This window comes from Ambystoma mexicanum, chromosome 5p (assembly GCF_040938575.1).
Source record: "Ambystoma mexicanum isolate Mex_15411 chromosome 5p, UKY_AmexF1_1, whole genome shotgun sequence".
NCBI lineage: Eukaryota > Metazoa > Chordata > Amphibia > Caudata > Ambystomatidae > Ambystoma > Ambystoma mexicanum.
The window spans coordinates 527,904,906-527,921,188 of NC_090930.1; the positions used below are offsets into that span (position 1 = coordinate 527,904,906).

At 43.9% G+C, this 16,283-nt stretch overlaps 1 protein-coding gene across 3 annotated transcripts in view; it reads right to left on the minus strand.

The window, feature by feature from the left end:
* POF1B (POF1B actin binding protein) overlaps positions 1-16,283 on the minus strand; it is a 464,150-nt gene that overhangs the window by 340,376 nt on the left and 107,491 nt on the right. The gene's annotated exons all lie outside the window — the stretch shown is intronic.

The following is a 16,283-nucleotide window of genomic DNA, read 5'->3' on the forward strand; positions in this document are numbered from 1 at the left end:
GTTACACAAGTATTTGTCAATCTTTGTTTTTTTACAAACATTGATGAAAAGGCCTGTGCATTTGAAAACACATGGTCAGGGTACAACTGGGACAGAAATTAGGACTGGCCACCAAAAAAAAAAGAAATTGCCCCACATGCACAAATGACAGTTTGCATCTTTTCGTGACAACCATTCAGAGTAGACGTTAGGGGGGGGGCGTTTCAGAAAATGTGTGCATCCTAAATAAAATGGGGCTAGTAACATGGGTCCACGATAACAGTTGCACAGTGCACCAAGTTATATAAACTGGCGCAGCTCGGATCAAAAAAACAGTGCCCCTGGTATATCGGACCATCCATCAGGCATGTCCCCATCTCTTTAAGTCAGTTCGAGTCTGCACATGAAGACTGTATGACTCACACAAAAGTGACATGAAAGAAGCCCAAACAGGCGAGTGGTATTGCAACACTTTATGTGGGGAAAGACATTACACTCAAGGGCATTAAGGAAATCATGAAAGGGTACATTTGTTACGTGTTTATTTTACATTGAACATTGTTTTTTCATTCTTGCGTTTTATGGTCTGGATGAACCTGACCTTTATTTTCAGTGTTGTATTTGTAATTTGGCCAATCGGGTAAAACACCCACTTAAACCCAGGGTGAGTGCTGAGCTTTGTAAATGTTCTGTTTGGGAGTGCTTAGCATGCTCGGTCACCAACAATTGTAGGACCCAATGATACCAACATCTGCTTGACAATGGCCTAACCAAACCGGTCTCTGTGCTAAAAAATAAAGGAAATAAATAAATGAAACCAAACTGCACAGCACGTTCCCTAGACTAACTTCATAATCCATATCTCCTTATTTCTAAGTACCAAATTTCCTAATTAAGGTAAGCAAACCAAAACCAAAACTTGACTCACAATGACCAGGCTGGTTGGGTTTACTCTGAGGTATTCCGCATGGCAAATGTAGCCACCATTTTCTTTATCCATTTAAATACACCATGTGACGTCACACGTAAATGAGGGTGATGTCAAACAGTGTTTAACATAAGCAAACATGAAGCGTGTACGATTGCAAGTCTCAGGCTTATGAGATATAAACTCTACAGGTTCAAATATAAAGTATTGGGTGCCAAAGACCAAACAACATGAACCTAATCATGATTCACTCTTGTCTAACCTTGATATTAGCAAACAGACCAATGTAGCAATGGGTTGGCATAATCGCATGCCTCATACTATGAAATATTATGTGTTTTATGGCGCTTTGTGGCCTGAATCCATTTTGAGGCAGCCTTGACCTCCATTCCAAGATGGCTCCCCCCTTTCTGTAGGCCCTGGAGTGCCTGGCCTTCAGGGTTGAATGCTGTGATTGGGCCCATCTTCCTGGTAAGACCCAATCAGTAAGCTGGCAGGGGCCCACTGAAGACCTTACGAGTACCTCTCTGTGCCCGCATTGCATTGAGTAAGGAATCCGGCCAGCAAGACCCTCTTCTGGATTCCCTGGAGGCTGGGGCTCTCTCTCCCTCCACAGGTAAGCCCTTCTTGGGCTTCATGGGGCCATAACCACCGGCCTTGTGCTAGCGGCACATGAGGGTGCATAAAATCTGCAAAACCATTTTATTTCATTTTAAAAAACATACTGACATTTTTTTGTGTGCTTTTAAAACGCTGGTGCCACGTTTTATGGCGCTTTGTGGCCTGAATCCACTAAGAGGCAGCATCAACCTCCATTCTGAGATGGCTCCTCCCTTTCTGTAGGCACTGGCCTTCTGGGTTGAACGCTGTGATTGGGCCCCTCTTCTTGCTGAGACCCAATTAGCAAGCCTTCAGGCGAATGCCGGCCCGCCTCTCTGGGCCCACTCCTAAGGCTCCTGTCTGTACCTGTCCGGGCCTAGCTGGGCATTCGGGGTCCCCTTTCCATTCCACAATCTGCAACATGCGCCTCGAGGCTGTGTACCCCATCCATATGCCCTGGGTCTATGGAATCCCCCCTTAGGCTATCACATGAGTGTTGAATACCGATCTGGTTACCGACCGCATCTCTCCTGTGCCACTCCTGACTTTCACTCTAACCTACCTCTAATGGAATTTCTCTCGGCTCCACATGGACATAAACACTAACTCTGTCTACCTTTCCTGTGATCACATATCCACTGCCTATAACTTCGTACTGTAAATTTTTGCAATTCATTGTTAGATTGTTTTCTGCTGTCTAAAATCGAATTTAGGTGTGTGCACTATTTTTGTTGCTAACTTAAAAATCGAATTTAGGTGTATGTTACATTGTTTTCTGCTGTCTAAGATGTGTGCACTATTTTTACTGCTAACTGAAAAATCAAATTAGGTGTGTGCTCATCCAGCATTTTCTTGGACTATGCTGATTGGTTACACTCTTCTCCCTGTTCTGGTCTGTAATCTGTTCCCCCCACCCTCTTCAGTACCCACTGTTTCTGTCCAGGCCTGCTGTGTCTCCTTGTGTGCCTGCTCCCTCCTTGCCTACCTCCTCCTATGCACCTCACCTGCTCTCCTTGGACTTGGTGTATGAGACTTGTGCCTGGCACTATGGCGATTTCTATCCCTCCTATCTTCTCTAACGGCTTCTCTATTTCCTACCCTTCTCCTCTCACTAAATCTGGCAGGAGGAAACTTAAAAAGGACATACTGGGCTCCAACCCAGGCCTGCCAATCACTGACACCTACGTCAGTGCTTCTGCCAGAGAGACTCTCACCGACATCCTCTTTGTCGTTCCCTCTCCCGACCTATGGACTCTTCATATGGTCGCTCTGCTCTCTCCTTACTCTTCCTCTCACATTAATGGTGGCACCCACTGGGAGGTCCTTCTTGCCTCTTTCCCCTCTACCAGGGTCATCATAAATGTCTATCGAAATAGTACCATCCTGGCACAAGGGCTTCAACCCAACCTCTTACTTTTTGATGGGCTTCTTCACCGCCTTATCAACTTAGCACTTTCCTCCAGACGGCCTCCCTTACCACCTGTATCTACGGCCACCCAGGTTCCCGTGCCAGCTATGCCCACCTTGGCTACCTTGCCTCCCACTAACCTCACTGCCTCCCTCACTACTGCCCCCTTGACGCTTGCAACTGTACTGGCCCTCCTCAGGGACGTCATTTGGGGGTCGCCAGGGGTCACAACTGCGACCCCTGAGGTTTCCCTTGCTACACCTGTGGTCTCCCTTGCTACCCCTAAAAAAAAGAAAATCTTTATTTTTTTAAAAGATTTTTACATTGAATTTCCTGGGCTGTGGCCAGTGCCTTGTGGATCTTTGTTTCTGGAGTGGATGGAATTTGTTGAGGACTCTTAAAAAAGACAGGTGGTTCCACAAGTGTAACACTTTGAGCAGTGACCCTAAATAAGAAAGAATAGGAATAACAAACAATTTGTCTTTGTGGAATTCTATACCATAATGGCTAGGCTCATTAAAGGGGTGAACAGTCATGTTCTATTGTTTCCCATGATGTCGTTTTGGGGTCGGGGCAAATAACATCACTTCCGGTGATGTCATCAGAGGTCATGTGATGTCACTTCCGCTACACCTGGCATTTTGGTGAAATGACGTCCCTGGCCCTCTTCCCTACAAGCACTGCTCAGACAACCTCATCAGCCGCCACCAATCTGGTGCCCTGGCCATCCACTGCTGCTGCTTCTGGGGCACCCTTGCCTCCTGTGGACCTCCTACACTAGCGCCCTTGCCATCTACTACTGTCCTGGCTCCCTGGCCTACACTCCCCTCACCAACATCCTTGTCTGCCTTGGCTCCTCTGTCCCTTACTACCTCTATCCCTCTGGTACACTCGCTGCTTACTGGGAGGACTACTATCCCTTGCACCCACCCCCTTCGTTAGTCTTTCAAAAACAGCAATCTGCTCCACATTGCCACGCTAACTCTCGCTCTCCTGTCAAGCACTCCTCTGATATCTGCCACCTCCTTGACAATGTGCATCTCGATGTCCTTGCCATCACTGAGACATGGTTCAAGGACAGCTGTGTCCCAAGTTTTGACACACTTCTCCATGTAGGCTATAAGATCCTCTCTGTACCCAGGCCTATCAGACCTGGAAGGGGAGTAGCCCTGATCTTTCCCGATTGGATCCATGCCACCATCATTCCCACTCAGGCCTACTCTTCTTTTGAATGTCTGGTCAGAAGGCTCCATCTCCTGTCTCCTTTCTTACTCTGGCCACATTCTATCAACCACCGGGCCAGTACACCCTCTTCCTCTCTGAATGGGCTGACCTGGCTTCCTCTCTCCTTTCCTCCTCCTCCCAACTCCGCCTGCTGGGGGATCTTAACATCCACCCTGATTCTCCTGACTCTTCAGGTCCTTTCCGCAACCTTTACAACTCTCTTTCTCTCTCCATTCTTCCTTCTGGCCCGACGCACATCGATGGCCACACCTTAGATGCTCTTATCTCCACAGACATCTAGCTCTCTGCCCCTCTCACTACCTCATCTTTCTGGACTTACCATTCTCTTCTCTCTTCTCTCATGAAGTTCTCTTCTCCTCTAGCACTGGCACACCCTTTATTGCCTCCTGCCTTCAAGGTCATCTGACCCATGAAAACCGTGACAGTGGCTGCCTTTGCCTCTGTGTACTCTCCTCCTCCTACTCCTGTTGCTGACTCTCACCCACACACAGCCCTCTCTAATGTTCACCACTCCATTTTCAACACTCTTGACATTCTTGCCCTTGTCATGAGGGTCCGTCTGAATACATCCAAAAAGTGCAACACTTGGTACGACTCCGAAGTGGCTGTCCTTAACTGCAAGTGCACACCTGAGGAGGTCTCCTCCAAACAGGTTGAACCTTGCCATCCTAAAACCATCAACTTAAAACCATCAAGGACAACATTGACTCTCTTGCTCCAGCCTTGGCCGACCTCTGCAACCTCTCCTTCACCACTGGAGTTTTCCCCACTTCTCTCAACCACTCTCCTGTGCGCCCTCTGCTAAAAAAAAACTCTGCTGACCCTTCTATCCCCACAAACTATTGCCTGATCTCTATCACTCCTTTCCTGGGCAAACTCCTGGAGAAATTAGCTATATCACAACTAACCCCCCACACTGAATCTGTTGGTTGTCTCCATGACCATCAGTCTAGCTTTAGAACATCCATAGGCATGGAAACTGCTCTTCTGAACACCCGTGAAGACCTACTCTCAAATCTGGACTCTAACTTTTCCTTTGTCCTCATTCTTCTCAATCGCTCTTCGTCCTTTCGACACTGTAAACCACAGCATCCTGATCTCACATCTACGTGATACAGTGGGCATCATGGATTGGGCCCTGGCGTGGCTTGCTTCCAGTCTCTCTGATCATCCTTCCCAGGTGGAACTTGGGCCATTTCTCTCCTCTATCACTCTCTCTACTTGTGGTGTCCCCCTGGGATCTATCCTATCCCCATGGTTCTTCAATGTCTATATGGTCCCCTCTGGCCCAAAGGATCTCTATCTTCACCTCTAACTTTCTGTGTTATGCGGATGACACGCTGCTCTCTTTCACGCTACCCTCAGCCTCTTCTTCCTCCTCGCTCATTTCTGACTGTCTTTCCACAATTCAGTCTTGGTGTGCTGCTAATGATCTCTGCCTCAATACCAGGAAGAAAGAGATCATCCTCATTGGGACCCCTGCTCCCACTTTCCCAATTTCTCACCGGCTGGCCTCCCTTGGCCCTGCTCCTCCACCTACTAGTGAGACAAGAAATCTGGGGGTCATCTTGGACTCCACTCTCTTCTTCTCCCCTCACATCTCGGGCATCTCTAAAAAGTCCCACTAACAGCTGCACCTCCTCAGAGGTATTCTACCTTTTCTGACTTTCCCCCAAAGGCTCACCGTCTCCAGAGCCCTTGTTCTCTCTAGGCTAGACTACTGCAACAGCCGATTTCTCAATCTTCCTACTTCGACGCTCCATCTGCTACAACCCATCCAGAACAGAACTGCAAGACTTATCCTTGGCCTCAAGCCCAGGCACTGCATCTCTGTGGCACTGAAATCCATTCACTGGCTCCCCGTGGCTGCTAGGATCAAGTGCAAGACCCTCTTCATAGTCCACAAGGTTTTCTGGGGCCAGGGCAGACTGGCCAACACTGTCTTCCTAAATACTGTCCTTCTACAGCCCTCTGCTCATCTTCCTCCAACTCTTTGCGGTTGAGCTGTTTTTCTAGGTTTTTCTAAGCAGAGACGTGGGGGAAGATCTTTATCCTCTGCAGGTGCATCTCTCTGGAACAGCCTCCCTGCCTCCCTCTGCGTTGAGCTGGAGCTCCTTAAGTTCCGGAAACTCTTCAAGACCTTCCTCTTCGCTTCCTCCTTCTCTAACCCTCTCCCCTGCTACCCTCCTCTCTTTTTCTCTCCTGCCTCACTCCTCCTTCCCTTCCTAACTCTTTTTAGTTTTTACTGACTTGTGGCCTGGTTCACCTTCAGAGCCTCACAGGTCCCAGGCTCCCCCACCAGTCTAGCACTTGCTTCCGGGCCTCTGCACTACATTCAGACTACTGCACTTGCAACATACACTTCATGAGAGGTGTAACCTCTCTGCTCTTAACCCAGGGCCCTGCTGGTCTGGGCGCATCCCCACACCCCCTTACTAAGTTCTGTTTTCTCCCCCCTTTGTCTTCCCTCCCTAGTTTTGTTTGCCTGAAACATTTCATGCACTTGCACTAGGAGAAATGCCGTCAGGCCTAGCACGCTAGTTACTTTTTGTTAGATCATTCGGAAACTCAAGGCCTAAGAATGACCACTATATTCCCTTGCTCGCTTCCCACCTTGAAGCACTTTGAAGCACTTCACTTGTGTACAACCACTGTACAAATGAACAATAAATAAATAAATGTACTCAAACAGTTCAAGTATAAGCCTAAACCTGATGTCAAATTCGTCTTGTTATGCCGAAATATTGGCAGTGAGCAAACGAGATGAGACCTATAGCAAGTGCCTTTAAGGCTGCTGGAATATCGCCAAACAAACCATTCACATTAGTAATTACAACAAATGCCTATTGGATCCCTGCAACCACAATAGAATTTCCCAATTATTACATTCCACTTGTGCTTAAATCACTCAACGAGCAAATCTCTGGCTACCAGTTCTTCATGACAAATAAAATCATCAATTCATACAACACAAACATACGCTTAAAGAGAATCCTCCAAAGCTGTAAACAGTTGCAGCTTAAAAAGCAACTTATTGGTGACGGTCGTAGTTAAACAGTAATGGCTACATCCAAAATAACAATGTCAGAATCTTAATTCTGCTTGGTAAAAACAGATCTCCCAATGGCATCCCTTTTGCATTTTGTTACATCCAAGATTTTGGGGACACTTGAATCATGAACAGAGTTTTATTTTCATAATACCCATCATTTCCAGAAATTGAATGAAACCAACCTCACATCATCAATTGGTTATCTTCTGTAATCGATACTAGCAAACATCATCATACTCGAGAAAAAAAGAAGTATTCCATATTCACTATTGTCACTTTAGGTCATGCCCAAAGCGCCAAGGCTTCTAAATCCTGAATTGTGCACTAAAGGACATAAAAGGGATTCACTAATTCCCTTAGGCTAAACATCTGTACGCCTATCGCCACATCGCCACATTGTGAATGAAATGGTGTTAAGGGTGCCAATTCCGTGCCCTCTATGAGCAAAGCACATTTTAACCTCTTACAAAACGACTCCCTTCTCATGGATGGTCTGTGTTCAGGCCTTTCTGAACAGTTCTGTGCTTGCAAATCAATTTGGTTCAGTTTGTCATAGAGGTTTCTCTCTGGTACCTCCTCCGGGATCACTCCGTACCAATTTGAGTGCAATGAATTGAAAAGCTGATTTATCCTCAAGCTGATGGTGTTCCTGCCAATGTGTTGACAATTGGAATCCGGGCTCATAATTCTTTAGTGCACTCAAATGTTCAAATCGTGCTGCCAATATAAACTAATCCACATATACATATAATGCTGTAGACTACAAATGTGGACCTGCAATTGATAACATCCTTGATTACAAGTTCACCCTCAATGTTAGTTTGCACTCTTTTACTTTCCCTGGCATACAGACATATGCTACACGTGCCACATTTGTGAAAGCCAAATAGATTCGGATGTAACCACGCTTTCTGTATCCCCGCTGTGCTCAGAAATGAGGGGCTAAGTGCAGTTCTCAAAGTAGGTGCTTTTGTGTAAACAAAAGCCGGTACTTCCGTACTCTGCGAGATCTGAATCTAGAGCCAGTAAATGCCCTTCCCCCACCACAAATAATGATTCTCAGAGACGCCCTGTGCATTTCAGTGGGGCTGGATAGCAGAGCACATACACTGTCCAGCCCCTTGTCTACACTATTGTCAGGAGCGCGCTCCCATCACTCATGTATGACCGGCTTCCCTGCACCCATGTGAGTGCTGGTAGCGCATGTCACAGTGACAGGCCCTTAAAGTTCTCTTCACAGTGAAACGTAAACAGAATAAATAAGCATTTCTATCCGTGCTTAAGGGGTGGAAATGTAAGCGGGACAGCAGCGACTCATGCCGTGCTCTTCAATTAACCAAAAAGGCAAGATGGAGTCAGGAAGAGCCCTGCCCCCCACTGCCTGTTCCAATCAGGTGCAGGGCGATAGCTTTGTTTTGTGGCTACGGATGCACAGTGCACAGGAACGCCCACTTTCTTGGGCAAATATACAGTGGGAAGAGGGGGTTGGAATGAGTGCATTCATGATGAGCATACGCAAATGCCCTTTGCGCGCAAGGTGTGACTTTTATTGGCGCAAGTACCCTAATAGTCCTGAGAATCTGCCCAATGGTATTTTAAATGCGACTTCTTTAGAAAATATGACCTATTATGACTTTGGATTGCATTTGTTATTTACTGCACGGGGAACATAAGGTGGCGAATGTGGGTCATTGGACCCATGCAGCACTTCTGCGCACTCCATGTCATGAAGGACCTATGCAATCCCAGCTCATAGGTGGCATTTTAAGATGTTAGCTGCCGATACCAGCTCATAATTAACTGGCATTTTAAAATGTTAGCTATCTATAACACCACATGTTTGTATCAGGTTACCAGATATTTGGTCGGAAAAAAAAGGTCGACAGGACAAATGGTCGACACCATTTGGTCGAAAACCAAATGGTCGAATTTTTTTTGTTTGTATTTTTTTTTTTTTTTGGTGGGGTCCCCCCAACCCCCTTTTTTTTCTAAAAAACCCTTTTTTTCCCTAAACGAAAACCTAAAAAATATATATATAAATAAAATAAAAAATTCGACCATTTGGCTTTCGACCAAATGGTGTCGACCATTTGTCCTGTCGACCTTTTTTTTCGACCAAATGTCTGGACACCGTTTGTATCGTTAACAGCACACTCACAATCAGGCACTTAAAGTCGCAAGCTCAAAAGAAGTGCATGTGGAGTCTCAGAGGAAGTAGGAGGACGCTGAACACGTTTTAAAGAGTTAGGGGGTGTCAGTTAAATGGAGCTTTGTGTAGCGTTCTGGATGCTGGGTCACTTTTTATTCCATGAAGAATAATGCATGTAAGAGATGTTTGTTTTTTGTTCATGGCTAAAGGATGGACATACACATGTGTCTATCAGCCTGTTCCTTTGTGTTAAATGTTCTTGGTAGTCACTGTTGTATGCACCACAAGTAGATCTATGCAAAATGGCCACTTTGCATCTGTGCTTCCTGTGTTGTATGAAGTACACAGACGTTCTTGTCTGGTTAAAAAGTACAAATTGATGTAATGGATCAGGAGTACCACCCGCTCACCCCTGGACGATCCGCGCTAATCCAGGCTGTGGCTACAGCCATCAATTGAAAGCTTGCTTCTTAATCTGCGTTGGGGGCATACAGTTACATGGAAACGCTCCCATTCCGCCACGTCGAGAAATGTACCCCAATATTACTACAACAGGAAGTGGGACAAGTGGCCCAGAACCGTCATGGGTTTCTCCACCCACGTTCACTGTCTGCTGCGACAGCTTATGAACCGTGTCATACCTTGTTGCTGAAATGAACATTGCACAGCCTAAAAACGCCCTTGGTATGTAGAAGATAGCTTTTATCAATGCAAGCCTTTTAAGGACGACTTTAGGGATACACAATATTGACAGAAACAGACTTTATCATTCGATATAAAGCATATTTCCCCACCCGCAAATAAGAATTTAGGAATATTTTCCACTTCATTGCCAGTGGTGTAACAACATGTCAAGCACCCCTGATAGGTGTGTGTGTGGGGCTCACAAATTATCCCACCACACAGCAATATAGACAGACTTTGGATCAACCTTGGGGCCCTTGAAAATGGGGGTCTCCACTGCAGTGTAGTGACTACAGGGGTGTCAATTAAGCTTCTCTCTCCTGTCTTTGCTTTCCAATAACTTCCTAACTAAAATTGAGTCTTCCCAAAGAAGTGGCATCAAGGGAAACATCCTTGTTTTTTTTTTTTTTTACGACTTTATTTAACTTTGCACACAGATTAAGCAGTTACATTTGCGACATTCAATTTCGGTGAACATAATACATGTATTGGCCGATTTTACATTACATTTACGTCAACAGGGGCAGGTAAATCTGCCAGATATTGCTTGTACCGTGCCCAGATATTCCTGGGTTTAGAGGGGGTCATTACTGAGTCTATATACCTACAGGGCACAGCACCCATCACAGAATGCGAAATACGTACCGTGATACGGGTCAAGCGTATAGACAGCACAAACCAATCTCAAGTTACAAGTCAAACGTTGTGCAACCAATGGGCTCAACTTTATCCAAACAGGTTGTTAATTTCTAAACCAAATGTAGATAGATGAAGACACTAAACTGCAGAAATGTTATATGTGTACAAGACATTAGTAAAGCCTTACTCTCTCCCAGGGACCATGCACCATTCCAAACCTAGCCACCATATCTGGCCTAGTGTGACTACACATATAATTATCAAAGGACCTCCAATTATAGTTTTATAACCACAACTTCATCACCATTTTCTATGTGTATTTATGCCTTTTTTTAAACACCAAACAATGTCAACTTGACCTCTGATCCTATGTCTCTTACTAAAATAAGATGCATTATGATGCAGGTTTATGCAGCAAGAACAACAAAGATTCCCGTCCTAAGCCGCTCAGCCAAACTTGTCCAAAAGCAGCATATTTTTTCATTAAGAGACAGTAATGGCGCACATCTGGTCTTCCCTATGGCGGTAACTAACCTGCTTGGTGATTGTTCTGTAGCCGCCTCCTCATGCGGCGGCTCCAATAGAACACAAAGCGCAAAAGTATATTTCAAATGCTTTATTTTGTTCAGGATAGTTATTGGGATAATGCATATAGGAAGGAGAGCTTTCTCTACAATGCAAGTTATGTTCTTTTCGCTAACTATCTAAGCAAAAGTTCCACAAATAATGTTATTTCTATGCTTAGTAAAAACATAGTTTAAGTGAGGACAGTCTAGATTCCAGAGGGAAAAATCTGAATGCAAGTGTTCAGAGGTTCCTAACATCGGGCAGTGGTGGCTGGTGTATTGTTGAATTTGAGGGGTGTAAATATTTCACTCAAATATGTAGGAGCAACAGAGCATAGCGAAGGAACCCAAACGAAACCAAGCAGGTTTCTGGGGAATTTTCCTGACGTTCTGTGTAAAAACGAGTAAAAAGCCACACAAAGTTTGCTATCAGGTTTGTATGGTAGCAGTTGAAAAAATACAACAGTTGCAAATCACCAACACTGCACAGGAGCATTTTCCAACACATTTTCATGGTGCCCTTGCCCACAACATATACCAGTATAAAAACATGTTCATGTTGGTTATGCAAGTTAGTGCTGGCTGGACCAATATATGCCAGTTGCCAGTAAAAAATCCTATGCCACCGTAGGAAAACATGTCCAGACTGTGTGCGCTAATGTAGACCAGTCTAGATATGTACTAACACTTATCATGATTACTTTACCCTTGATAGTCAATTAAGATTTTTTTATTATAACAATTGTCAATACTAATGTTGAATGACTGATGTGTACATATATACAGGAATTATATTACTTTTAACCAGATCACAAATGAAATTTCTAACTTAAACATGTATTTTCTTGATAGAATGCAACAAAATATATAAATGTTTTTCTTATTTTTTATATTTTTCTTTTATGTGTAAGCTTTACACAGATAAACCAATATCACAATTAAAAAATGTAAACAAAGATATCTAATTAAAAAATGCCATACCACACTATGAAAATATATGCTGGCTGCCCCAATGTGGGCCAGTCGAGCCATGTAATAACACATATGTTTTATTTACCCTTGATACCCAGTAAAAAAGCCATGCCACAGTAAGAATGCATACCCAGATTAGCTGCACCAATATAGTTCACCCTAGCCATGTAATAACACTTATCATATTGGATTTTCCCTTGACGCACAGTAAACATTCCATGCTATAGTAAGAAAGTATATGTGGTCTGGATGCACCAATGAAGGCCAGTCTAGCAGCATTATGACACTCATTGTGCTGGCTTTACCCTTCATTCCAATAAAGAAAAACATAACTAAACTGGCTCAACCAATGTAGGCCAGTCTAGCCAAGAAACAACACTAATCATGTTTGCTTTACCATTTATGCAGAGTGGTTCAGTTAATTTTTTCTGGTTGCAATACGCTTTACCAAAATACAACATATTATCACAGTACAACAATATAAAATCACATGGTTCAAACATATACACATCATATAATCAATCCATACTATATCCAAACATCAATATAAAAAAACGAGTAATATTGATGTTGTGTTTAAATATTAAAAGCTTCACAAAGGAGACATTACTTAACTATTTTACTCCTACATTTCCAAGCTCGCCAGAAATACTGGCTCACACCAGATAGTGTAACATCGTCATCAGAATATCTACAGTAATAATATGCCTCAATTAAAGATCTAATACAGCATTTACGGAGGACTGGTAAGAAATACTGTGATCGGGTGTGCAAGTAATGCGGACACTATAATAGAAAATGGATGGGAGTGTCTATAAAACCTAAATTGCATGAAGAGAGCACTTCATGGCTGCCTACGAATGCTAAAACAGGTAATAGCCGCAACCAAAATGTAAAATATAACACTCGCTTTAAGAGTAGTAATACAAGCTCAAAATAGTGTTCATGGCCGGGCAAAGATTTAATCAACAGGTAGCCTGACAAAAGACATGCGATTAAACGTCTATCTATTTACAAGCAACAGCATAGACTTGCATAATAGCCTGGCACTTAAGGGGTTCAAATTATGGGTTTTCGATGAAGCCAGATATTGGGAAAAGAAATACGAAATAAAGTCAACTTCACAAGTGACAGCCATGCGATACTCAAAGCATCACTTCTCATCAGCATCTAGTGGTGGACTGGCTTATAGGGAGCTCTGGAGATTTCCCGGGGGGCCTCTCTCTACACCATGGGCCTCTGTTTTGTGGGAATTCCCTTTATTTCGTCTTCCCTTACCCGCTTTCACAGTCACCTCACCCGCATCTCTCCTCATCTCCCCCCATGCCACTTTGAAGCAAAGAATTCATTACAAAGCGTCCAGAATTTTAATAATTACTCTTAAGAAATTATTTCTGTCCGGTTTTTTATATTTACCTACATTTGAAGCTCTATGTAGATACAAATGTGGTCTACAATTTACTGTTTATACCCATTATTTCAGGTTTTCTTGGCCTCAGAACCCCCAAACTGTGCTTAGAAGGGTTGGGCTTGCTTGCACAGTGTAATAAGGGGCCACTTTAAAAGGCATTTCCAGGGCCCCTTGTAGTTCCCTGTCCACCCCTGTCAGGATCGCCTGTAATAACACCTCGTGCTCATCATCCTTGGGTCTCAACCAGGTTCCTATCCATAGTCCTCTCGGCATATAAGCTAAATCGTTGTAAATGCTACAGGAACTCAATGTCATATGCTACAGACCAGTAGCTGTCAAATATGTAAGGGAGAGGGGTTGTTTTAAAAATATATTTTCTGCTCTAAACAGAAAACGAATATGTCCTAACTCCTTGAGTCCTCTCCATATGGAATAGATTTCGATTCATAGATCCTTGGAGGGGGGGTTACTACATTGATGCCTAGAAGAAAATGCCAGACCACTGTAAGAATGTATATACAGGCTAGCTGCAATAATTAAGGCCAGTATATTCATGATGTAATACTTATAATATTGGATTACTCTTTAAAAATATGCCACTGTGAAAAAACATGTCCCAACTCTCCCGCCTCTCAATCAGGGGTGCGCACCAAACAACACTTCTTTAACTGCTTCGATGTTTTCTACCATTCACTGCATCTCCTTTCAATGTAATTGGGCTACTGTATTTTTGCCTTCTCAATGTATATTGTACTACGGTATTTTGCCCTGTAAATAATTGCACTACCGTAGTTTTTGCTCCTATCTTTTGTACGTACTTGTTAATTTGTAATGGGAACTACTTGCACTTTAATTTTAACATGTAAACTTGCACCCAGATACCTTTGGGTGAGGAGCCCTATATAAATAAAACAAACACACACACAACCACATTCACCCACCATTATTTCACGCACATTCCCTCTCTCGTTCACATGCGCAACCATACCACATTCATACACTCTTTCATTCACACAGGCACTCAAACAACATACACTCTCTCATTTATGTGCGCACAATTACACATACAAACCCAGACGTACACACATAAATACATACATCATTTTCCTTACCTGAAACCCTAGTCTGGACACTGCCTGACACAATGGCCCTCTGTCTTCCCGGATGCACACTGCAGGAAGCAGAGAGAGCTCCCTGGTTCCCAAGGGTGTACACTGTGGCGGTGGACCACCTCATTCACGCTACCCCAGGCGCCCTGAATGTGCACAGAAGCACAAAAGGAACATGTGGGGACATTCATGTTTGCAGTATCCCAGCGTGCATCCACAACAGGCCATGCAAGGCTGGAGAAGGAAAGTGTCCCAGCCTTGGGTGGCCAACTAGACATGCACGCTGGGGTTCTGTAAATTGTCAAGGGAAACAATGTTTCCCTTTGACAGTTGGGCTAGTCCAGGGACGCCCTCTCATCTGCTTGCATCAGTTGGGGGGAGTGCTCAGTGTTTTAAATGCGCTGGCTTGTAATTGCTCTGCTACCCATTATGAACAAGTCGCTCCTGAGTCTAAAGGCACCTTTCCAAGCATCGGGACACTGAAGGCCTTGGAAATAGTGAAGGGAATTGCTTTTTATTTTACCTGCATAAAAAGTCTATTCTCTTAAAAAAGGTCTTAAAATAGATGGTGCGTCAGACTTCAAGAAAAAAAAGTAGAAATGACCTGCTTAAAGATTTGTTATGTCGCCTTACTGGCAAATAACAAAAGCCCCATTGTTTGCGTGTTGGTGTAACTCAATCATGCAGAAATATCTTTCCAAGTACCATGTTTTTATACTGCGTGTCTGGCTCGCAGAAGAGTTAATTGAACTTCAGACGTAATTGAGTTTCATTTAAATGTAATGATCAAAGGTTCGGAAATAAACTGTGCTTGAAAAGCAGGCTGGACAAATAGCAAGCTTAGTTTAACTGCTTAACAGACAGTGACGGACTGGCCTACGGGGATGTGTGGAGATTTCCCGGTGGGCCTCTACAGCATGGGCCTCTTTTATGAAAGCACTCAGATTTTGTTTATATTACTGCGCGTAGCACACAGAATTAAGATGATATTTTTGCTTTCACAGTGCAATATATAGCCCCATAACAACAGAGGGGTGCCTATGGAATATTTTTTCATTGTTTAAGGGATTTAGGTTTAGTCACCCTAAGTTTCCAAGGGGCATCCAGATGTGGACCCCTGGCTCACTGTGCTCAGAGAGGCAGAGCTCCACCTTAGTGATGAGGCCCAACAAGGCTGAAACATGTGTATGGGGTTGATGTTGGTACTCTTGTTCATGTGGGCGGGACAAAGACTGATATGCAAATGGCTATTTCCCTTCTGTGAAAGGTACAGTGAGCTAAAGTGTGGCTGTGGACTCTCGAGTGGGTACCTTCCCAAAGAACAGGTCATTTATATTTAGCCATGTTCGTTCTCGCAGACTATTTTTTCATTGTTAGAAAAGTATCCTTACTTTTCCAAGTCCACCTTGAGCTGCCATGTTGGTACAGTTATTTCAGTGTAAAACCTTTAAAGTGAAAACAAAAGCAGAAATACAGATAGTAAAATATCGTTATCTCTAAGGACACAGCATGTTAAAACTCATAACATATATATTAGTTCT